Below are 25636 nucleotides of genomic sequence, written 5' to 3'. Positions count from 1 at the left end.
AACATTTGCTGTTCTAAAGCTTCTCCATTATTAATAAAGCTATGTTGCAGTGTGACTCGATGCTTATAAAAGTGTCTCCATGAACAAGTTTAGAGATAGTCTTCATTCTCATTTAAAAGTCATTGTAGAGATTCTTTCTTTTGTTTTCCTTCTTATGCTTCAGGCTGCTAATCTTTTGGCTGTTTTTTTTAGGTCTTCAGCATATGTATCAGTGAGTGGTCAGGGAGAATCCAAGAGGGCAAAGCACAAAGCAATTAATTTAGCTTTTTAGCCAAAACATTTTTAATGGCATCTAGTGCTGAAATTGACACTGAGGCCTCTCAATTACTTTCATCTTTCACTTCTCTGGTACAGCACAAGTCACATAATTATATTTCTCTTTAATTTCATGGATTTGTTAAAAGAAATCCTGCTTGTAATCAATACACAATGGATTATGTCATTCAATTTTTTTATAATTTGCATCTAACATAGTATCTGAATCACAATGGATACCTAATTACATATTCTGAATAAGATTATTAAAATCACCAACTTTTGTTAAAATGTTTTAGAATTACCAAGGGAGAAATAACATATGAAATGTTTTTTTTTCTCTTAGCTTTTTTGAGATACAATTGGCTTAACACATTGTGTAAATTTAAGGCATATAACATGTTAATTTGATACACTTATGTATTGCAAAATGGTTTCCAACATAGGGTTAGCTAACAATTTCATCGTATCATACAGTTACCATTTCTTTTTTTGTGGTGGGAACAATTAAGATCTACTCTTTTGCCAACTTTCAAGTATAAACTACAGTTTTGTTAGTTATAGTCACCATGCTGTCTATTAGATCTCCTGCATGTATTGGTCTTATAAGTGGAAGTTTGACCAACCTCTCCCTGTTTCCCCTACCCCACAGCCTCTGGTAGCCACCTTTCTACTCTGTTTCTATGCATTTGGGTTTTTAGGTTCCACAGATAAGTGCTGCATACAGCATTGGCCTTTTCATTTCTGACTTTTTCCCTTAGCGTAGTGCCCTCAAGGTACACCCGTGTTGTCACAAATGGCAGAGTTTTCTTCTTTTTTATGTTATATATGTCTTCTTTATCCATTCAACCTCTGGTGGAAACTTAGGTTACTTCCATATCTTTGCTATAGTAAATAATGTTGCAATGAACATGGGAATACAAGTCTCTCTCTGAGATCCTATTTTCATTTCCTTTGGATAAATACCCAGCAGTGGGATTGCTGGATCATTCACCAACAGTGAAGATGGGTTCAATATTTCTTTGTCGATTTTTTGTGGATGATCTATCCATTGCTGAAGTGGGCTATTGTAGTCCCCTAATATTTTCATGGTGTTGTCTGTTTCTCCTTCTAGATCTGATGCCATTTGCTTACCATAATTAGGTGCTGTGATATTGGGAGCATATATATTTATGATTGGTGATCTTGATGAATTGGTTCCTTTATGCTTGTATAGTGACCTTGTGTATCTCTTGTTGCTATATTTTGGCTTAAAGTCTACTTTGTTTGATGTAAGTATAGCTATCCCTACTTTATTTTGGCTTCTACTTGTGTGGAATATCTTTTCCCATGCCTTCACTGTGAACCTATATGGGTTCTTGAACTGAGGTGAATTCCTGTAGGCAGCATACAGTTAGGTTTTGTTTTTTTTTTTTCAAAAAATCATTCAGCCATTCTGTGCCTTTTGACTGGAGAATTCAATCCATTTACATTTAGGCTGACTATTGATATGTGAGGACTTACTAATGACTAATGCCATCTTATTGTTTTCTGGCTATTTTATAGTTCCTTGTTCCTTTCTTTCTATCTTGAAGTTTGGTTTGTGAATTAATGATTATATATAGTAGTTTCCTTTGATTCCCTTCTCTTTATCTTTTTGGATATACTGTAGATTTTGGTTTTCTAATTTCCATGAAGATTACATAAAATATTTAGTAGTTATAATAGCCTATTTTATGATGATAACTTTACTTCAGTTGCATACAACTCTACCCTTTTACTCTGTTTCTTTTGTATTTTTGATGTTATAATTCAGCTTTTTATTTGTTTATTTGTTTAGTTTTAAAGATTTTATTTATTTATTTGACACAAAGAGATCACAAGTAGGCAGTGTAGGGGGGAAGCAGGCTCCCTGCTGAGCAGAGAGCCGGATGTGGGGCTCGATCCCAGGACCCTGAGATAATGACACAAGCTGAAAACAGAGGCTTAACCCTCTAAGCCACCCAGGTGCCCCTTCCGCTCTTTTTATATTGTGTTCACCAACAAATTATTGTATCTACAGTTATTTTTAATACTCTTGTCCTTTAACCTTTATAAAAGTTTAACTAGAGTTAAACGGTAAATATTCTGCCATATTGTAGTAGTAGAGTTTTATGAGTTTGACTCTATACTTACCTTTATCAGTGTGTTGTATATGGTCATATGTTTTCATTTTACTATTTAGCATCCTTTCATTTCAGCTTGAAAAACACCTTTCAGCTTTTTTTTTTTAAGGCAGGTCTTGTGGTGAACCCCCTCAGCTTTTGTGTCTTTGGGAACCTTTTAATCTCTCCTTCATTCTTGGTTTGCAGCTTTGTTTTGTTTTGTTTTTCAGCACTTTGAATGTATTATCCCACTTTCTCCTGACCTGTAAGGTTTCTGGTGGAAATTGCTGAAAGCCTCATGGGGGTTTTCGTGTAAGTTACAAGCTTTTTTTCTCATGCTGCTTTTTTTCTCCCTTTGTCTGACATTTGAAAGTTTTATGGTAATATGTCTTAAAGAGGATCTCAAGTTGATTTTCTTTGGTGACTTTTGAGCTTCATGAATTTAGATATGCATTTCTCCCCAGCTTGGGGAAGTTCATAGTCTTTCTTTCTTTTTTCTTTTTTTTTTTTCAAGATTTATTTTTATTTATTTGAGAGAAAGAGTTGGGGGGAGGCAGGGACAGAGGTGGGAGGGAGAGTATCTCAAGCAGACTCCCCACCAAGCATGGAGCCCAGTGCAAGTCTCAATCCCAGGATCCTGAGATCATGACCTGAGCCAAAATCAAGGGTTGGCCGCTTACCCTAACCATCTGAGCCACCCAGGTGCCCTGCCATTATTTCTTTAAATAATCTCTCTGACCCTTCTCTTTCTCTTCTCCCTTGGGGATTCAGGTAACTCACAGTGTGTCTTCAGGTTGTGTGCCGTAGATCATGTAAGTTTCCTTCACCTCTTTTCATTCTTTTTCCTTTTTGTTCTGTGACTGGATAATTTCTAAGTTCCTGTCTTCAATCTCACAGATTCTTTCTTCTGCTGAAGTGAGCCTGCTGTTATTACTCTTTATTACAGTTTTCATTTTGTTCATTGTATTCTTCTCCAGAATTTGTGTTTGGTTCTTTTTGTGTGTTTGTTTTCTGTCTCTTTGTTAAACTTCTCATTTTGTTTGTGTACTGGTTTTTCTGATTTCATTGGATGGTCTTTCTGTGTCTTAGCTCATAGAGTTTCCTTAAAAAAGCTATTTTGAGTTCTTGTGTGGGTAAATTACAAATCTCTGTAGTTTTGGGTTAAGTTACTGAGATTGTTTTGATCCTTTTATGAGATTGTGATAGCATATTTCCTTGTTTGTTTTTGTTGTTGTTGTTGTTTTGTTTTTTAATGTTCCCTGAAGTTTTGCATTACTCTCTCTGCATTTGAAGTAGCAATCGCCTTCTCCAGTCTTTACTGTGTTCTGGAGAGAGTTCCATCCACCCGCCCTGCTGGAAATTCTAAAGCCATCTCAGACTTTCTGTGGGTAAACCTACTCCATCTTCGTGCTCCCTCTTGTGGCAGAATGCTTAAGTGTGTATGTCTTCTCAGTCTTGTAACACAGCGGGCTGAGTGCTGACAACCACTCTCTGTTTTCCCAAAGGGGCACTAATCTCAAATTTGTGGTCTCTCCCTGGCCTGCAGATTTGGATGGCTTTCTGTTCTTGCTCGCTAGCCCTCTGTCAAAGCCTGTGTGGGCGAGGCATATGGAGCAGGGGAGGTGTCCCTGTGCCAGACTGGGGGGTGTCATCAGTGACATGTTCCCAGGGACTCATGGGTGCGTTTCTTACTGCAACCTGTGATGCGATAGTAGGTTTGTCCTTCTAATGTCCTCTGAGAGTCTGGCCTGCCCTTCTCCCTGTTTCTTCCCAGCTCCTCATGGTTCAAGTCTTTTGATGTGGTGAGAGAGATGAGGATTTCGACAGCATCTCACGTAGCTGGGGAAGCAAGGTGCTCACTCACACCATCTCCTTTTCCCAACAGGAGAAATCAGGTGGAGAAAGATTCTTGCCTCTAATCTGTGCTGCCTTCAGGGATGGGGGTGACATGGTAAAGGTCAAACTGCTCCCCTTAGACCCCCCTCAGTGTGTCCAAACTCCTATTTTTTTTTGCTCCAAGGGGGTGCTGGAACTTCTCTTTTAGAAACCTGAACCTCCAAAAAGAGTTTCTCACACAGGGGTGATTCTAAGTCTGTATTCTCCAGGGGTCCCTGGACCATAGCCAAGAGGGCCTGGAGATAGCACATCAGCCACTGCAGGGTCCATGGCCAAACTGAGCTCTGTCTACCTGTTTCCAGGCACATGGGTTGGTGAGATTCATCCCGGGGTCTTATGTGTATGGTTCTGGATTCCCCAGATCCCTCAAATACATCTTTTTGTCCAAGGACAGATGCCAAATTTTTGGGTTTTGGTGCTGACATCACTCTCTGACGTGTTAATGAAGCTTAAACATCCATCCAGTGAAGTTATCAACAATGTAGCAAAGAGAATTTAGGTATATTAATTTCACAGGTACAGGCATAAAAATTGGAATTTCAGGATTTTCAGAAAAGGTAATTTAACAGAATATTTGAAACTCTATAAGTATGCATTGTTCTCTGAAAAGTAGTGACTGCCTGACAAATGTAGATTTTTATTATTACTGACATTTTGAGAAAACATCTGCACTGAAGATCCTGCAATTGTGAAAAATGTCATAAGCTTTTCATGCACCCAGTTTTTTTTCGTCACAAGGTATTATCAGATTTTCTGCTTAGACACTGTTTTTGGTTGACATAGGCTAAAATCAACCTTGGATATAAGCACACTGAAAAAGTGACAGGTTGTATTGAAACTTCTCTTTGAAAATACATATTTACACTGGGATACAATAACATTCTAGCTGTGGTGAGAGAGGAGACACAAGTAATTATAACATCTCAAAAATGTTTTGGCCATTTTGTTTGTACAAAACAAACAAATTTCTTTTATTTGAAAAGGAATGGGCCATCATAAAAAGAAAAAAATTAATGGAATGCAGTTGAGAGTTAGTAAGTTCCCTCTAGGAAGTACAAATAGGAAGAATCACTTTGTAATGCCAGGTAGCTCTTCTGTCGAACTTGAGGTTTAAGATCTCCACTGATGATACCGGACTGAATACCCAATTTCACACGCCTCTCAAATCTTAGTATTTTTAACTATACTTTTAGGAAGTTAATATATCCTAGGAAAAACCTTTTACTTATATTTAAAACAATTTTATTGTGGTAACATATACATAACACAAAATACACAGTTTAACCATTTTAAAGTATATTGTTCAGTTGCATTAAGTACATTCACATTATTGTGCTGCTGTCAACTCTATCTCTAGAACATTTTTATCTTGCCAGACTCAAACTCTGTACCCACTAAGTGTTTACTCTCTATTGACCTCTCCATGACCACTTGGTTGCTTCCATCTCTTGGCTCTTATAAATAACGATGCTAGGAACATGGGTGTGCAAATATCTACTTGAGTCCCTACTGTCATTTATTTTGGGTGTATATGTAGAAATGAAATTGAGGATCTTATGGTAATTCTATGGTTAATTTTTTTTAAAAAATTTATTTGTTTATTTATTTTGGAGAAAGAGAGAGAGACAGAGTGAGCATGCACAATCAGGGAGAGGGGCAGGGGGAATCTCAAGCAGACTCCGTGCTGAGCACAGAGCGTGCTGCAGGGTCCAGTCTCATGATCCAGAGGTCATGACATGAGCCAAAAACCAAGAGTTGGATGCTTAATGGACTGAGCCACCCAGGTGCCTCTGTATGTTTAATATTTTGAGGAAACTGCATCTTCTTTTCCATAGAAGCTACACCTTTTACATCCCCACCATCAATACACAAGCGTTCTAATTTCTCCACATCCTCGTTAGCACTTTTTAAAAAAAAATTTTTAGAATTTAGTTTTTTTTTTGTTTTTTTTTTTTAGTAATAGTCATTGTAACAGGTGTGAGGTGATATTGTAGTTTTGGTTTGCATTTCTCTTATGATGAGTGCTGTTAAACATGTTTTCATGTGTTTATTGGTCATGCATATATCTTACTTGGAGAAATAAGCTCAAGTCCTTTGCCCACTTTTTAATCAGGATGTTTTTTGTTGTTGGGTTGTAGGGATTCTTTATATAATCTGTATATTAATCTGTTTTCAGATAATTTGCAAATATTTGCTATTTCTTGGATTGTGTTTTCACTCTGTTGATAGTGGCCTTTGATACACTGACATTTTAAATTTTGATGAAATCTAATTATCTATTTTTTTCATTTGTTTTCTCTGCTTTTGGTATCATAGCCAATAAATCCAGTTTATTGCCAAATCCAGTGTTATGAATCTTTTCTCCATGTTTTCTTTCAAGGGTTTTATGTTTCAAACTTTTATCTTTGGGTCTTTGATCCATTTGCATTAATTTTTATATAGAGTATGTGGTAAGAGTTCATTATTTTGCTTGTGAATATTGAGTTTTCCTAACACTACTTGTTGAAAAGACTGTCCCTCTTGCTATTGAATGGTTTTGATGCCCTTGACTAAAATCATTTGTCCATTTTTGCAAGGGTTTATTTCTCTATTTTATTCCACTTGTCTTTGGGTCTGTCTTTATGGCAGTACCACATTGTTTTGATTATCGGAGTTTGTAGTAGGTTTTGTAATCAGCAAACCTGAGACACCCCCCCCCCCCACCAACTTTGTTCTTTTTCAAGATTGTTGGGCTACTGAGTGTCTTTTGAGAGTCTATATACATTTTAGGGTGGATATTTCTATTTATGCAAAAAATGTCATTGGGATTTTGAGTAAAATTTAAAAAAATGATTATTTACATAAAGTATGATCTAGTGAAAAGAAGTTAAACATTTTGACTTTACTTTCTTCAGCAATAGATCATGAGATTTTATCTATGTGAAAAGAAAATGTTAATATCTACAGTTCTTCCCATCTGATGACTATAATACAGATTTTAGCTTGTGGCTTTTGTCTCCAACTGTGAATCTAAAATAGTTCTACTCTGGGTCACGGGGGACAGAATAGTGAGTGGGCAGAGAACTTAGACTTCTTCAGGTTGGTTTTGCATTTGTTGTTCCCCTGCACATGCCCCAATTCTGGCTGACTACTGGGAATACATGAATGTGTGAATAGCTTGTATGCAAACAGTACTGGGGAAAATACAGCCTGATTTGCCAGATACTAAGTTTACTTAGGGTTTTTTTTTTTTTTTTATATTGTTTCAGTGTGTCTTCTTTAGCAGTAGGGGTAAAATGGCTTTTGTTTCAACACACTATGCAGTGAATTTATAGGAAATCAGATACAGAGACTCCTAAAATTTTTCTCAAATAGCCATTGCAAAGATAGTGGAGAGTTTTGAAGGAATGGAGAATCAGAGTCACTGAAGCCTAACATTTGACTCTGCTAGTACAGATCTTCACTTTACGCTTTCCTTTATTTTTCCCTTAACAAATATTTAATTTTGAATTTGTTTGGATAATCTTCCAGAATAACAGACTATTAGAACTATCAGTCACCTATGTAAATGTTTAATTGAATTACCTTATCTATTTAAAATACAAAACAGGAACATTATTTTCCCCACTATTATTTCTTCTCCTCTGACAGAAGACAAACTTCCCAGTCCCTCATTATTTTGAATCAGATTTACTGTGCACCTTCTGCACTAGCTCATGTATTTGCTGTGGTTAGTGTGTCCGTCTCATCTTTGTGCGTAAGGTGAAGGTCCTGAGGGATGTGAGTTATAGCCCTAAGGACTCCAGGTTCCTGCTGCGCCCACTTAGTGCTCTGTAAATGTTAAGTGTCCCACTGACTGCTAGAAGAATGAAATTTAATTAATGGAAAATGGAAAAATACCCTCTATGTTAGTGGAAGGTAGCTTTTAAATGGTTTTGACCACTGGAGAAAGGACACATTAGAGGTTGCTTGTCTTCTCCTGAACTATCCTAATCAAGTATAGTTACACCCACTAGACTTGGTAAGACCCTGGAAAATTCTACTCTTTTCTCTGAGCTTCTGAACCGTGACTGTGGAACACATGGAATCATCTCTTTATGGATGTGCTTTATTACTGAACAACCTGACTAAAACAATGAAAACAATTCACTGAATAAAGTCTTAGTATTCCCAGGAATTATTACCATCACAAAAGGTAAACTTCTAAAGACAGATTCAGCTCTATAGTAGAGTGAACTAAGATGATACACACTCATCCCTACCACGCAGCATGTAAATATTAGATAATATATGTAAATAAATAAAGATGACTCAAAAACTAAATAGCCATGCTAAAAAACAAAGAATTATTCCCCCTCCCCATCAAAACCTGAATTTCAGAAGAACCACTTAGAAATAGACAACAGCTTATATTTCATTAACAGGATAAGGGAGAAAAATAATAATTTTTGAACAAATCATAAGCATTTGACAAAAACCACTTTTTAATGATAAAAACAAACAGCAAAGGGGGACTAAAATGGAATTTCTTCAATCAGATGAAGGACTGCTATACAAAATGACAGTGAACACCATAATTAATGTTAAAATGCTGCTCACTTTCAACTAAGACTGGGTACTGTTACCACTTTTATTCAACATTGCACTAGAGATTCTAGCCAGTGCAAATAAGAAAGAAAAAGAAATAAAAGGCATTCAGATCAGAAAGAAGTGAAAATATTGCAGATGACATTATTGTATCCATAGCAATCCAAAGAAATTAAAAAAAATCTTACTAGAACTAAAAAGTGCATTTAACAGGTTCAGAATAGAAGGTCGATATACAAGATCAATTTGTTTCTCTATATGAAGGAAACAAAATATTAAAATGCTATTTACCTTAGAATTTAAAAAAAAACCCCAAATGCACTCAAGAATAAATCTAAAATATGTGGTTGAACTTTGCAATAAGGACCATAACATACTGCAAGGAAAAATTAAAGAAAATCGAAGTAAATAGAGAGACACATATGTGTTCCCGGGTCAACACCTATATCATACGATGTAATCACAGTCAGAATCACAGTAGGCTTTTGTTTTGGGGTCAAAAATTGAGAAGCTGATTCTAAAATATTTATAGAAATGCAAAAGAGTTAGAAGAGACAAAATGATTTTGAAAAACTATAAAGTTGGAAAAATTATAATACCTAATTTTATGTTTTTCTATTAAACTGCAATAATCAAGACAATGTAATATCAGTGTGAGGGCAGAAAAATAGATTCATGAAACTGAATAGAATCCAGAAATAGACTCCTGCTAATATGACCAATTAATGTTTGCAGAGTCACCAAAGAAATTCAATGGGGTAAGAATTATTTCCAACAAACAGTGCTGAGACAACTAGAAAATTATATGAAAGAAAAAGACCCTTGCACTGTATACTAAACTTATTTGAGGTTGGTTTTAGACCAAACTTAAAATGTAAACTCAAATGTAAATATAAAACTTAAATCTTCAAGTACAAATATAAAATATTTATGCCTTTCAGATACCAAAAAATGCAAGAACCATAAAAGAAAAAAAAAAGGTAAATTAGACTTCATTAAGATTGAGCATTTCTGTGAACTAAAAATTATGATTAAAAAATGGATATACAAATTATAGGCTGGGGGAAGATATTTGCACTGTATGTATCTGACCAAGTAATCTTGTCAAAAATGTACAAAGAGCAAAAGAAAAAAAATAGGAACTTAATTTAAAATCATGGCCCATAGAAAGTTTTACCAATGGCCAATATATATATAAAAAGATATTCAATGTCATTAATCATCACTGAAATGCAAATTTAAACCACAACGTATCTTTACATTCCCATGAGAAATGGCTAAAATTAAAAAGACTGACAAGATCACATACTGACAAGAATGTGAAACAGCTATAGTTCTTGTAATTTGTAGGTGATAGTGTAAAATGGTACAGCTTTTTAAAAATACTGCTTGAGAGTATCTTAGAAATTTACACATTCTTACCATCTTGCAATTCCACTTCCAGGTATTACACAAGGTATATGTCCATAAAAAAAATAGTGTATTTATAGCAGCTGGATTTATAATAGCAAGAAAAATGAAAGCAGCTCAGGTATCCATCAACCTGGGTAACAAATTAGAGCATATTTTTATTACTGATGAGTATTGAGCAATAAAAAGCAGTGAACTCCTGATAAACATAAAGCATGGCTCAATCTCCAGACGATTATTTTGAGCAAGTACAGTCAGGTGCGAGGGCGTACAAACTTTATGATTCCATTTATAGACACTTATGTGACAGGCAGCACTCATCTGTGGTGACTCTCACTACAATGGTGGTTGACAAGGAAGGACAGTCTGTCTTGGGGTACAAAAGCATTTCCGTGATGATAGAATCATCTTATATCATGACGAGACTGTGGATTTTCCACCTGCCAGAGCTCAGCAAAGTTCATAAGACTTGTGCATGTCATTATTTAGAAAGTTAACAAATTGGATTCTCAATCCAGAGAAGCATGTACTAAGAATTAATTCACATTCAGTGAAGAAAAGGAAAATTGCAGGATATTAAAGACAAAGAGAGAAATCTCACAGAAACCAGAGAAAAGGCAGATTACCCGTGAAGGAAAATGATTAGACTGACAGTGGAGAATAGAAGTCAACTTGAATTTTATTCTTGGAGTAACTCTGATTCAAAAAGGGCAGAGATGTTTTTCAGAACAATTTCAGAATGCTTTCTAATAAACTGCCCTCAGTGGAGAGAATTCTAAAAGTAATGAAACCCGTCAGGAACGAATGGCATATAGCCATAAGAAACCTCTTGTGTGTTCCTTCAAGTGTGTGGATGGAACAGGTTCCTCCTGAGCGCTCTGGTCCCCACCAATCAGATCGCCTCAGGAGGAACGCCAGCCCCTGGACAGGACTTGTGCATTAGCTGTGGAGTTCACTGCCGTCCGGGGGCGGCGCTGCTCCCCGCAGCTGCCGCAGCACTTGGCATTCAGTTGCCCTAGGTGCGGGCGCAGCTGGTCCTGCACCTGGTCCTGCACCTGGTTATGCGGCTGGTGCAGTGGGGGGTGGGGGGGACGGGATTTGAATGGGTCCAACTTCTAGAGGCAAATCCGAACCTCTTTTTTCACACGTATTAAAATGTTCCCCGTTTGTGGCAGAAGTACCTTTATTAGTGGTATCTGTGTTAATCACGGATGACTGCTCTGATGATGTGTGCTGGTCATGAAAATTAGAGCTTTGTCGTTATTTTGAAATACCCGATGTTGAAGAGTTCAATGAAGTTTAAAATCCTTTGATATTTTAAGAAATTCCAACATGACGTTTATCAGTGAAAGTAATGGAAGTCAGTTAAGTTCCTTAAATGTAATTTCAACTATTGTACATTTTTGATTTTACATTATTACCACCCGCTTTTTGTGAACAAACTTTCTTGTCAAAGGTGACTATCAAAAATTTGAAGAGTTCATCATTAAAATATCTTGTTCAGGAATTGCTTATAGGCATTTGAAGCATCAAGTCTGATACTGAAGTGGTGTACACACCCAGAGTAGCCTCAAGATTCTCATCTGTACATTTGAAAAATATTTGGAAATTTTATGCATCGATATTTAACATGTTCCTTAATACTTTACCAGTACTTATTTTTCCTATTGTAACTGTATCATGTTAAGGAAATAGAACAAAGTTTTCCCAACAAGCTCCATACATATGCCCCTGTATGGGTCTGGTTTACCTTAGTGTATGAAATAAATGTTTCTTCTTTCTCTGTGTTTCACAGTGTAAAAATGTGAGGAAGCATACATTAGGGCATATGAATATAAAGACAGTTCTCAAGTACATCTTGAATGTTTAAAATATGTCTATGTAATTGAATAAAAGACAAAGAAAATAAGATATATAAGAGCAGAAATTAACAGAAAGAGAAGGTAAAATATTGGTGAGTGTGGTAGGCAGCATAGCCCTCTAAGATGTCCCTGCTCTAATCCCTGGAGCATGTTACCATACACAGCAACTGGCACTTGGCTGATGTAATAAGGTTACAAACCTTAATATAGGGACATTACCCACTGTTACCTGGATGGGTCAATCTTACCAGATGAGTCCTTACTAAAACTGGCAGAAGGTTTTCTTTGGCCAGAGTCAGAGAGATGGCGTAGAAGAATTCAGAGAGATTTGAAGCGTGAGAGGGCCTGGTCCACTCTTGTTGTGGGAGGACCACATGGAAACATTGATAGAAAGATGGGCAGGCTCTAGGAGCATGTACTGTTCTCTCTCTGACAATGAGGGAGAGGACAGGGACCCCAGTCCTACAATTGTAAGGAGTTGAGTTCTGTTCAAGATCTGGGGTTTATCACCACTGTGTACTTTTCTTGGTGTTTGAGATGTTTTGCAAATAAAATTTAAAACCTAAAGAAAATTCATGTAGAAGAATATATGGGAAAGAGTGTTGTTTGGGGTTTTGTGGGATTTTGTCTTTCTGGGCAGCCTTCTATGTGGGCAGTGCCAGGAGGCAGCAGGCCATGCTGGCACATATCGTGGTGGAGCTGAGCTCAGCGTACGACCACAAAAAAAGTCTGATGGGCAGACAGTTGATGTCAGATGTCAGAAACCCCCGAGGAATTCTACTGCACCAGAGGGAGCTCACTCAGAGAATCTCATATGAGACATCGGAAGCAGGGGGTGGTCAATATCAGAGATAGCTATCAGCATCTGCTCTTGGTTCCAGATACCAAGGTTTAGGAACTATTCTTCAGTTTCTCAGAAAATTAACGAAGCAAAGCCAGATTTGCCCAAAGAAACAAGACTTGAAATTAAGACACACACACAAAAAATGAGACAGGGAACGTATTAGTAGAGCAGGTGACCAAGCAGATCTGGATGGATCACTGGCACAAAGGTAGAGACCTCAGAATGTGGTCTGACTTGAAAATAGGGTCTTTGCAGTTATAATTAATTAGGATGATTTCATGTCAGGTTAGGGCCAGCCCTAAATCCGATGACTGAAGGCCACGTGATGACACAGGGAAGAACAAGGGGAAGTCATTCATGTGAAGATAGAGGCAGAGGTTGGAGTGATGCACCTACAAGCCGGGAACACTCACAATCATAGACAGCCATGAGAAGCTGGGAGAGGCTGGAAGAGGCTTCAGGGAGTGTGGTCCTGCCCATACCTAGATTTTGGGCTTCTAGCCTTCAGAACTGAGAGAGAATAAATGTCTGTGATATTTAGGCACCCAGTTTGTGGTACTTTGTTATGATAGTTTTAGGAAACTGGGCTGGCTCCTGGATTCACAGGACACCGTGACAACCCATGGATTCCCCTGCCAAGGGGACAAGTCAACCCCAGAATCTACAGGAGGAATGAAACAGAAGGCTAAGTAGACCCAGCCATGGAAGCTACAGGAGTTTGGGGTGAAGGAATCAGACGAGTTCTGCTCTGACACTCTTGTTTGTACACACGTTGATCCCCCCAGGAGCAAAATGCACAAATGGTCGTCACTACTTAACCACCCACACCACTGCTCTCAATCCCTCCTGTCCCTCATCAGGCCAAGAGGCTTTGCAATGTGTCTCAGTCAACAGTGTCGCCCTCCAGTAGAATACCCTTGGCACTGGGAAGAGTTAATCTCAAGAAAATCAGTGACTACAGGCCCCTGTTCCCCAATTAATGGCTTTCCTCCTCTTCTGCATGAAATTGAAATTCCTTAACCATCCTAAGTGTTACAAGAATCTGCACTTTCCTTTAAACAATTAATGATTGTGAAAATTACAGTTTATTCTTCTTCTATCCCCCTAGGAACACCAAATGCTACTCTGAATGTCATTAATATAATATGCAAATGATCTGTTTGGCTCCTTCTCTCAGTTTGGGGTAACCTTGTCAATCAGCCTGTTTGCGCTAATGAGCTATCTGATGAAAGCTAGCCCAGCTGCTGAGAAGGTCACTGAAAATCTCGACCTCCCTCTCCTTGCTTAGGCCTACATGACAATATTTGATGGAAAAGGAAAGAACTTTGATTGACATTTATCTGAAGTCACCTGAGTGTTAATTAAGGACAATGCAGAAATCTTACTGGAAATTTCCTCCAGCATGAATAAAGAGCAGCCATATTTTTCAAATGAGCTGTTTGAATATTTGAAGGTTATAATATAGATATCTTCCTGAAGTGGAGATGAGGAGGGGTTTCAGATCTTTCCATTTTGTATAACCACATTTATTTAATGTTCAGAAGCATTATTTTAGGACATTATAAAACATGGGACCATATGACTGTTTTTTAATGCTGATGTTCTAGTTAATATCCTGTGTCTTGAGAAACTTCCAATCTGCTTAGGTAAAATGTTTATCAAAACGACTTGACTAAGTGGAAGGGCAAGAAACCGTCTTCACATGTCACCAAAGAATTCCTAACAGCTGGAGTGTGAGACCTATAAAAAAGCTGGGGCATTTGGAGAAAAGTTTGTTAGAAACTTTTAAAGGAGTGTTTTTGTTCCCCACAAGAATTACTGTGGGTAGGAAATTCCCTAAGAGAAGGGCCTTTGCTGTGAAGCAGAGTTAGCGGTGACCTTGGATGTCTGGTGTGACTAAACAGTCAAATAGTTGCCCTGCACAAATGAAAATTAAACAGAAGACATTGTTTTTGTCTTGTGTGGAGTACAAGTTGGTTTGTGTGTATTCATCTATTTGGCAATTCGATTTGGTGTTTTCAGTTGATCTGAAAGTCCCACCTAAGATGTGGGCTTGGATTGACAGGGTTGTACAGTCCATCACCTGGGGGCTGAATCGACCTGGGCATTCCATCTCTATCTCTACAGATTTATTTTGTTGTTTTCAATCTGAGTCAGAAACAGTGGGCAGCAGTGAAGTGTGAAGCTTATCCAATCTGATAGTTTGGAGGTGATGTTTATCTATCAGGAAAACTGTCTTATCAGTTGGGGTATGTTACTCTCCAGTGACAGCAGAATGAAGTGGTAACAATTGTCATGACTTTCAGATAAGGGACTGAGGCCCAGAGAGATCACACACGGGGCCAGCTCTTAACTGCACCATGGTGCTCTCTTCAAGTGCAGGTCAGACAGAAGGACCTCAGCTGGTGTGGGAACAACCCCAGAACCTCCCTCACGAAGATACAGGCTTTATCTCTGCTATCTTTCTGTAATGCTCTTCACAAAAGTGATCATGATTAAAATGTTCTTTCTCAATTCTTTCTCAATGTCACTAATTATCAGGGACTTGCAAATGAAACTCACAATGAGATATGACCTCGCGCCTGTTGGGATGGTTATTATAAAAGAAAAAAAAGCAAAACAAAAGATTCCAAGTGTCAGCGAAGATGTGGAGAAATTGGAAGCCTTGTTCAATGTTGGTGGGAATGTAGAATAGTGCAGCTGCTATGGAAAACAGTATGGAGGTTCCTTGAGAAGGTAGATCTACCATGGGATCCACTTCTGGGTACTTATCCAAAAGAACTGAAATCCAGAACTTGAAGAGACAACTGTACTCCCATGCTCATGGCAACATTATTCATAATAGCCATGATATGAAGCAACCAAAGTATTTTGTTTGTTTTGTTTTTAAAGATTTTATTTATTTATTTGACAGAGATCACAAGTAGGCAGAGAGGCAGGCAGAGAGAGAGGAAGGGAAGCAGGCTCCCTGCTGAGCAGGGAACCCAATGCGGGGCTCGATCCCCTGAGATCATCACCTGAGCCGAAGGCAGTGGCTTTAACCCACTGAGCCACCCAGGGGCCCCGAAAGTATTTGTTGATGGATGAATCAATAAAATGTGGTGTATACATGCAGTGAAATATTATTTAGCCTCATAAAAAGGGAAATCCTGACATTCGAAACAACATGGACATTTATGCTAAGTGAGATAAACCAGTCATAGAAAGACAAATGCTGCTTGATTCCATTTGTGTGAGATACCTAAAATAGTCAATAGTTATGCTCCACAAATAAGTGAAACCATATGATAATTGACTCTCTCTGCTTGACTTATTTCACTCAGCATAATCTCCTCCAGTCCCGTCCATGTTGCTACAAAAGTTGGGTATTCATCCTTTCTGATGGAGGCATAATACTCCATAGTGTATATGGACCACATCTTCCTTATCCATTCGTCCATTGAAGGGCATCTTGGTTATGTCTATACTGCCTAGAGCAATCTATACTTTTAATGCTATTCTGATCAAAATTCCACCGGTATTCTTCAAAGAGCTGGAGAAAATAATCCTAAAATTTGTATGGAATCAGAAGAGACCCCGAATCACTAAGGAAATGTTGAAAAACAAAAATAAAACTGGGAGCATCACGTTACCTGATTTCAAGCTTTACTACAAAGCTGTGATCACCAAGACAGCATGGTACTGGCATAAAAACAGACACATAGAGCCCAGATATGGACCCTCAACTCTATGGTCAAATAATCTTTGACAAAACAGGAAAAAATATACAGTGGAAAAAAGACAGTCTCTTCAATAAATGGTGCTGGGAAAACTGGGCAGCTATATGTAGAAGAATGAAACTCAACCATTCTCTTACACCGTACACAAATATAAACTCAAAATGGATAAAAGACCTCAATGTGAGACAGGAATCCATCAGAATCCTAGAGGAGAACATAGGCAATAATCTCTTCAATATCAGCCACAGCAACTTCTTTCAAGATATGTCTCCAAAGGCAAAGGAAACAAAAGCGAAGATGAACTTTTGGGACTTCATCAAAATCAAAAGCTTCTGCACAGCAAAGGAAACAATCAAGAAAACAAAGAGGCAACCCACGGAATGGGAGAAGATATTTGCAAATGACAGTACAGACAAAAGGTTGATATCCAGGATCTATAATGAACTCCTCAAACTCAACACACACAAAACAGACAATCATATCAAAAAATGGGCAGAAGATATGGACAGACACTTCTCCAATAAAGACATATAAATGGCTATCAGACACGTGAAAAAATGTTCATCATCACTAGCCGTCAGGGGGATTCAAATTAAAACTACATTGAGATATCACCTTACATGAGTTAGAATGGCCAAAATTAGCAAGACAAGAAACAAAATGTGTTGGAGAGTATGTGGAGAAAGGGGAACCCTCTTACATTGGTGGGAATGCAAGTTGGTGCAGCCTCTTTGGAGAACAGTGTGGAGAAATTAAAAATAGAACTTCCCTATGACCCTACCATTGCACTCCTGGGTATTTACCCCAAAGATACAGATGTAGTGAAAAGAAGGGCCATCTGTACCCCAATGTTTATAGAGGCATATTCTTTTCACCTCAATAACAGAAGGCCAAGAGTATAAACTTGACCCCACAAACATGTTTTAAGCTTTGTGTCATGTCTAAAACATCACACTGACCAAAACAAGACCCATGTGGAACCAAAAGACACGGAGTGGGGAAAGATACTCTTCCCGTGAAGCTGTGGGGGAAGGGAGTGTGCGATGTTAAACAATAGTCTGACACACCCATCTATTGTGTCCCTTATTTCAACTGTTATATTTTTTATATATAATACTTCTGTTTTTTATCTTTCTTCTTTTATATTGATACTATCCTTTCACATCCATCTAATGTATATATATTTATATACTTATAATAATATATAAATATATGCTATTGAATCATCTGTTATAATGTTGTACAAATTCCCACAAGAATTTGTACTTCTGGTGTATTGTTTTTCTTCAGAAAAAGTTGTGTTCTTCAAATGTTATGCTATTTTGTTCTGTGGCTGAACCCCAGTTTATGTTCACTCCAAAGAGCTTTGGGAGTAAGGAAGAGCTTTGGAAGTAGGAGGAGAGGGACCTCCAAGCAGAGAAAACAGAGGCCGTCCTTCCTGAGATGGTATTGCACTAGCCCTGAAGGTCTGAATGGAGAATGTGAAGAAGTCTAGTTTTTACCTGCACCACAGACGCCATTGTTCTGCTTTGATTGTACTCCTGGTAAATACTCATGCCTTCCATAATGCAGGGGAATCCGCCCAGATCTTACTTGTGGAATGAAGATCTGCTGTCTGGATACTCAGCATGGCAGCTGCCTTAGGATCCTGCAGGGCTCTAATTTCCATCCACTTCTCTGTGAGGACTGTATTGAGTTGAGAATGACCTTAGGTTGAATACCGCGGGCTTTCAAGGACTTAAGGCAGATGACTCTCAAAAAATATGACTTAATTAAAAATAATATAATTTTTCTATCTCATTGATTTCTTATTCATATGTGAAATGGCGCCTCTCCCAGGGGCATCCCATAGAATGATAATACATAGCATAGGTTGAGATGGGACTCAACAGAACATGTTAAATAAATTTAAAACCATTTAGAGTCGAGTGTAGATTTGTGTGTTTAGTCGACAAACCATGGACTTCTCCTGTGCACCATTGGTTCAGATCCTTCTGCAGTCGGTAATGATTTAAAGTGACTTATGAACATTATCAACAGTTCGGTCTCTAAATACAAGGATTCCTGCGGGTAGTGGAGGGAAGATTTTTATATTTCTTTTTCCAGTTCTTTCATTCTAATACCAAATGTCATTGTAAAACAAATGAAATGCCATTCTAAAATATTTATTAGATTCTTAAAGTGAAATACCAGTTTTGCTTCAGAAGGAACTTTCAAAAAATCTCTGAACACCACTAATGTGATCCTGTCTTTTTTTGTGCTTTCTGACCATGTAAACCTGAATCTACTTTAAACATAAGAACACTGATTGACATATTAAATGTATATATCAAAATTACCTGCAAAAGGTACACTTATGGCAGAAATATTGTGTATTTAATTCACAGGAAGTCCAGGCCTTCTATGCATAAGTAAACTCTATACCATACAAAAAGGAAAAAAAAAATCAGTTCTCCTAGGAAACTGTAACTATTCTTTGTAAAAACGATCCTCCTTCTGCCTGGACCAAATCTGTGAATTAAATAGAGATATGGTATTAGTTACCAGTACTAATGCTGCTACGTCTTCTGTAGTATTTCTATGGTATGATTAAGTAAGTTTCCTTATTGACACATAAGGTGTAATGTTGCTTTGTTTTACTATTTAGTTGCAGAGGCATGGTGGTACGTCAGCGACATCCATCTGGCCCTTCTTACTTCCGGTCAGGCCGTCAACGTGAGAACTCTGCTACTTACTGAGAATTTCTCATCCAGCTATGCCTTTAGGATCTGGGGACATCCCCCACAAGCTGGGTCTAGGACCCACTGTGAGGGGAATGGGGGCCAACATTCTGTTACTTTGTAAACTGCACAGTCTCCCTTGTGACAGGAGACCACAGTGACTTTCCCTAAGGGTTAGTATCAACGCAGATCAGCAGTTTGGTAAATCCCAGTGATCTGGGTTTTCTGTCTCCCAGGTGTAGAGCCATCCAAGGCAGAGGCCTGGCCCCTTTGAGGAGGACTTGGGAGAAGGACTGATAATACAGAGCAGTGAACGTGGTAGGATCCAACCTTCAGGGGAACCAGCCTTCTCTCCAGTGAAGGGACTCTGACCTGGGAAAGGCTTCCTTCTGACTGGGTAAGTGGGTGTGCTTCTCCAGTTGGGGGAAGTCAAGTCAGCCTGGGCTCAACAGCCCTTGAGATGATCCAGTTATACAGACCTGGTGATTTAACAGGCTGCCCATCTCTGTCTTTGCAATGGATCGCCCAGCACCAAGGCCCACTGTAGGTGGAAGCGTTCTGGTCACCCTTCTGGCCCTGCTGCCCACTATGGTGACTGGGTCCACCTTGCAAATCTGGGCTGCAATTTGCTCTTTTCTTGTTGGCATAATCTTTAGCCCTACATTCACCGTGGCTGTCAGGAGTGAGTTTTTGTTGTTGTGAGAGGGATGAGGGTTTTTTCAGCTACCCTTCCAGAGAAGCTTTTTGGTTCTCTGACCGCCTTGAACTGAGAGTTTCAACCCACGGGATATCCTGAATTTCCCATGTATTCTGAAGCAACTATCTACCCTACAGTCCTTTAAATCATCTTTGCTGGAAGTTACAGTTAAATGAAGTAGCCCATTTGGGTTTCCCAAAGTCTCGTCTTTGATAGAATTTTTATCTCAAGATACCGCAGGTGATTAACTAATTAGAATGCCATTTCAAGCCACAGTTTGCTGGGTAGCCACTTCTACTGCTGATAAGGGCATCACACCATTTAAACTCAGACAGGGGAGCTGATCAACACCAGACTTCCAGATTAGAACGCGTGTTTCCTGGGATCACAGGTACTGAGCGCTGTGCCAGCTGGAGTCCTTTCAGCCAATGGATACCTAGACATCCCACAAAGAGAGGACTGAAACAGGGGAATAGTTCTAAAAAATACCGGGAGAGCAGAAAGGGCAGAGCAGGGGTGGCAAGACAGCCTAGAACTTGGTAACGTTAGGAGTTCGCCGCGAGCACAGATCTCTGAGAAGAAAGGGAGGCGATGGCATTTTCAGAGTCCGAAGCACAGGTCCTGGGTTTGGGGAGGCGTGGCACGTGGCATGCTGCGGTCCGTGGGGGGCCGCCCTGACCATCTCTGGGACTGGTCAGAGAATTCACTTGGGCCGAGGAAAGCACGGAAAAGGGGCGCTCCCTAGCCAGTGCCCGGACTAGGGATGAGGAGCTTCGTAGGCTGTGCTGGGACTAGAGAGGGGAATCCAGAAACTTGCAGAGACCCTGTCAGGAGAGAGGAAGAGAAAGAGAACCAGAGGAGGAGGAAGGGGGTAGTAAGAGAGAGAGAGAGAGAGAGAGGGAGGCAAGAAGGGGGAGAGGACAGACTTCTCTCATTCTCTAGCCTTCCGTTCTCCCGGCCCCGCAGCCCATTACTACTAACTAACGGAGCCAGGGGAGCAGGTAGCCTGGGAGTACACTTTGTGGTCACCTAGCTCCAGCCTTACTGAGCCAAGAAATGATGGTAGGTGTGGGCTAAGGGACAAAGAACTGGTCCGGCGAGATTTCGATTGACAAACAGATTTTTTAAAAAATTATGAACAGGGGTACCTGGGTGGCCCAGTGGGTTAAAGCCTCTGCGTTTGGCTCAGGTCATGATCCCAGGACTCTGGGATTGAGCCCCACGTTGGGCTCTCTGCTCAGGAGGGAGTCTACTTCCCCCTCTCTCTCTGCCTGCCTCTCTGCCTACTTGTGATCTCTGCCTGTCAAATAAATAAACAAACTTTCAAAAAAAGTTATGAACATATCTTGTAGATGCCATCATACGTAGGAACACCCATTATTGGTATCTTATCTGCAAAATGATTTCTTAGGTGTATTTTTGGTGGAATTATAATAACCTAAAAAACCTAAAATAACCTAAAAAACACAGAGGAACAATAATTGAAAGACTTTAAACTCTAACAAGCTGCCAAGGATGGGTTCCCACGTGATGGGGCTTCCGGCCTTTGGAACACTCCTTGCGAGGGCCACCACGTGGGAAGGGGGGGCCACTCTTCCTCTGTGGCTCCTGTTGTCTCTGGACCATTGTGGGTTGGCTCGCCTGGAAACGGGGAAGGGCTGTCTGGATTCAGACCGACTGAGGCATTAAGGACCTTTCTAGTACTCTCTGCTCATACTCTGCTGACTGGTTTGATTAGAAGCTGGAAAATCATCAAGGAGGGGAGTCTGTAGAAGGAAGCAGCGTGCATGTGTGCGTGCCAACATACGTATAACGTCCTGGGAGACAGATGGGACCTAGCAAGTTGGGCAGACAGTGGTGATGATTACGTACGTACATGCATTACACACACACACATACACACATGCATGTATTATTTTTGGTAAAAAATTAACAATAATTAGGAGATCCCTCCAAGGAGGTCTCTCTTAGAAAAATACATAGTTTTCTAAATGGGGAAATCACCTAGCATTGGGGCCGTTCTTAATGCAGTCATCCCAAATCATCCCAGGGAAGGATCTGTTTTGGAGAAATTATAAACACTTTACATGTGCTTAGACCTCTCCAGTTTGCAAATCACGGCCACATAATATGTTTTAAGCCTTAAAGTGGAATTACAGTGTCCTCCTTGCCAACTTCTTTTACAGGGCAGGACTCTTACGGGAGTGATGTTCTTGCCCCATATCACAGAATGTCAGGGTCCAGTATTTACGTGTCTGCTGACTCCGCGCCGGGTGCCCGCGTCCATCCCCCGCCGGCCGCCCGCGGGTCCTCCTGGGGACCCTCCTCTCAGCAGCGACCCCTCGCGGCGGGCCGGCTCCGCGCGCTGCCGGGTTATGGCCCGAGGTGCTCATGGGTCTCCCCGCCTTCAGCAGCGCCTCCTCCAGACTTGGGGTTGCTGAAAAGTGCGCCATCGTGTTCTTTCTGTGTTTGGTTTGTGCGCTCTTACCTCCAGGGAAACGATCCACGCTCCTCGGCATACCCAGGACGGGCTCCGGCCCACCCGCGGCCCCCGGCCCTCGGGGCCGCGAACGGCCCTTCCTCCCGGCAGGAGCAGGTGCCCTGGGCTCTCTCCCAGCTCGTGGCCTGGGGCCCGCCCTCGCTCTCCGGCTTCCACCGGCCTGGAACGCCGGACCGTCCTAGGGTTCTTTCCTCTCCGTCCCTTCCCTCGACTCCTGCGGGCCGGGGCTGGACCCTGCAGGCATGGTCACAGCGTGCCTCACGATGCCTTCCTCTTGGCTTTTGGGGTCGCATCTTGTTCCACTTTCACTAACTCCCCGAGGCCAGGAACAACGACGGTGAGGGAAAGAGTATGTGCCTCGTGTGTACTCCCAGTTGGACCCCCGTTCTCATCCTCAGGATCGCCCTGTGGATTATAGCTACTCCTAGTCTCCATGTTTTGCCAAAGCAAAATCCCGGGCACAGAGAGGTGCATTAATTTGCGCAAGGTGGCACAGCTACCGAGTTGTGAAGCCAGGGTTGGAGCCAACTCCTGCAGAGTCTGCCTCGCAGGGGTTCTGGTCTATTTATGTCTGGGTTGCTACCATCTCCTCAGTAAATGTTTGCTGATTGCAACTCAGTGTAAACTAGAGGGGACTATTTATGGCAACTGTGGGTATTGAGACACTTGCTTGATTTAGTATTGGAGAGGTAGGAAATCTCAATGAAGAAAAACATGGGTTCTGATCCGCCAGGCCTCTCTTCTTGCACGAAGCACACTCAGCTCTCCAGTACAGAGGGACACCATGTATAGAAAAGATCACATCTGATCCTTTTCAGGGACGGTAGTGGCTATGTATGCTCTGTTCGCAAGGGCTAGCTCTAATTTATGATAGAATGCGTTCCCATCAAGACCTCCTCTGTGCTCAGTGCCCTCCATAAAAGACCGTATTTTGAGACCGTTCTTGACTTCAAGGTCAGAGAGAGGATAGATAGAGATAGAGAGGATAGTTTTAGCGCCTATGACCCATCTATAAAATTTCACAGAAACCGGAATTAAAAAATAGATTTAGTGAGTGCTAAGAAAAAATACAGTTCAACCACTTGTGAAACTGATATTTCATTGCTTCGGTTTTGGCTAATTTTCCAGTTATTACTATTTTCCTGGAGGGCCATAGCCCAGTAACATGTTTGGGAAGCTGATCATTTGGGTATGTAGCTCTGTTAAAAATGACAACCCCATTCTTTTTTCTGGAAAATCTATGCAATAGAATGATGAAGATACAGTCCTAGAATTGGGTGAAGAATGAGTTGTCAAGAAAGATTTGATTTTCAAATACACAGAGGTGGTAGCCGACGAAATCAAGGATGGATTTTCTTAGAGGCATGACAGAAGAGTGGTAGACCGATGACTGCACGGGGGAAAGAGTGAGAACAGACGCAGCCTGGCGAAGCAGTGAGGTCAGTGTGCCGGGGGGCGGGGGAGGGGGGTGGACAGAAGACCCAATTAGCGTATTACCAGAGAAGCCAAAGGTAGTGTTTCAGCAAGAGGGGAGTGGTGAAGAGTTTGATGTGCCAAAAAATGTCAAGGAAAATGAAGATTGAAAAAAGAATCATCATTCAATGAGGGGAGGAGTAGGGCATTCCCTTCATTCCCAGGGCACGGTAGTAAAGTTGCTTTCGGCTTCTCGCCAGGTAAGCCTTATGACTGAATGTGGTCTTCTGGAACACTTTTATTTTTTATTTTATTTTTTTTAAAGATTTAATTTATTTATTTGACAGACAGAGACCTCAAGTAGGCAGAGAGGCAGGCAGAGAGAGAGGGGGGAGCAGAGAGCCCGATGCGGGGCTCAATCCCAGAACCCTGAGATCATGACCTGAACCAAAGGGAGAGGCTTAACCCACTGAGCCACCCAGGCTCCCCCCGGAACACTTTTAAAAGCAGAAGAACATGATTGATCAAGGGCCTGCAGTAACTAGTCACATAGGTGGGCATGTTGTGATCAGGTGTTACTCCTGGGCTTCTGTACGAGGGACTCGATGCTCCTCTCAGGAAAAAAGGAAGTGCGAGTGCACGAGGCTGGGGGTGTGAGCACCCGAGGAGCTGACACATTGACTCTTGTGTAAATAGTCCATGAAAAGAGAAGACTGAAAACCAAACATGGCGGCGCTAGTTGGATTCTGGAGCTCGGGAAGAGCCACCAGACGCCATTATCTGTTGCTTATACTTACAGATAGAAGAGGCCCGGGCACAGCAATGGGAGAATGGGAGAATGTTGTCGTTCACACACACACACACACACACATACACACACACACACACGCACGCGCACGTTTAAGTCCCTCAGAGTGCTTTGTCTCAAAAGCACAAGTAACTTACATTAAAAGAAAAAAAACTTTTAATAAACCAGTGTCTCCAGTATGCATCACATTAAACACCGTATCTTTGCTTCTCTAAAGTAGTAATAAAAGGAGCAGCTCCTTGTGTTGTCTCCAGAATAGTCACGGCTAATGAGCCGCAGGAGGCCTTGCCAGAATTTAATAAACTCATTGTCGCGAAGGCAGCTTGTGCTGCTGCTCTTTGTTTCTGACCCGGGTGTTCAGGTGTGAATGGCTCATCCTGTGTCCGTCTTGCTCGCGAATCGCTGATCCTGTGGTCTTCCCCATGTCACCCAATTTCCAACTCTTGGGCAGTTTATTGGGGTCTCATGGTTTGTACTCGAATTAAAGCTAATAAACACTTTACATCTTTCCTTGTTAAAATGATTGTTATTAATAATGATGAATAATTTAATTCTGCATAATCGAAATTACCTTTGTAGATGCCACAGGAGGCAATAAAAAGTGGAGAGGAATTTTCTCAACTGAACAAACTTGATGATCCTATAGGAGTTATTTTTTTTTTAAAGAAATAATTGGAATATATCTGAATACCAAATAATTGTTCTATTAAAAAGCACAGCTGGCTAGAGACAAAAAAGAAAATAGTATAAGGGGTTCATGTGAAAATTAACAGTGAATATTGAATTTCCTGGATTTTATTTCCAGACGCCTGACATGCTGTTT

This window comes from Mustela erminea, chromosome 13 (genome assembly GCF_009829155.1).
Source record: "Mustela erminea isolate mMusErm1 chromosome 13, mMusErm1.Pri, whole genome shotgun sequence".
In the NCBI taxonomy this organism is placed as follows: Eukaryota; Metazoa; Chordata; class Mammalia; order Carnivora; family Mustelidae; genus Mustela; species Mustela erminea.
Note: the sequence above shows the minus strand (reverse complement) of the source record.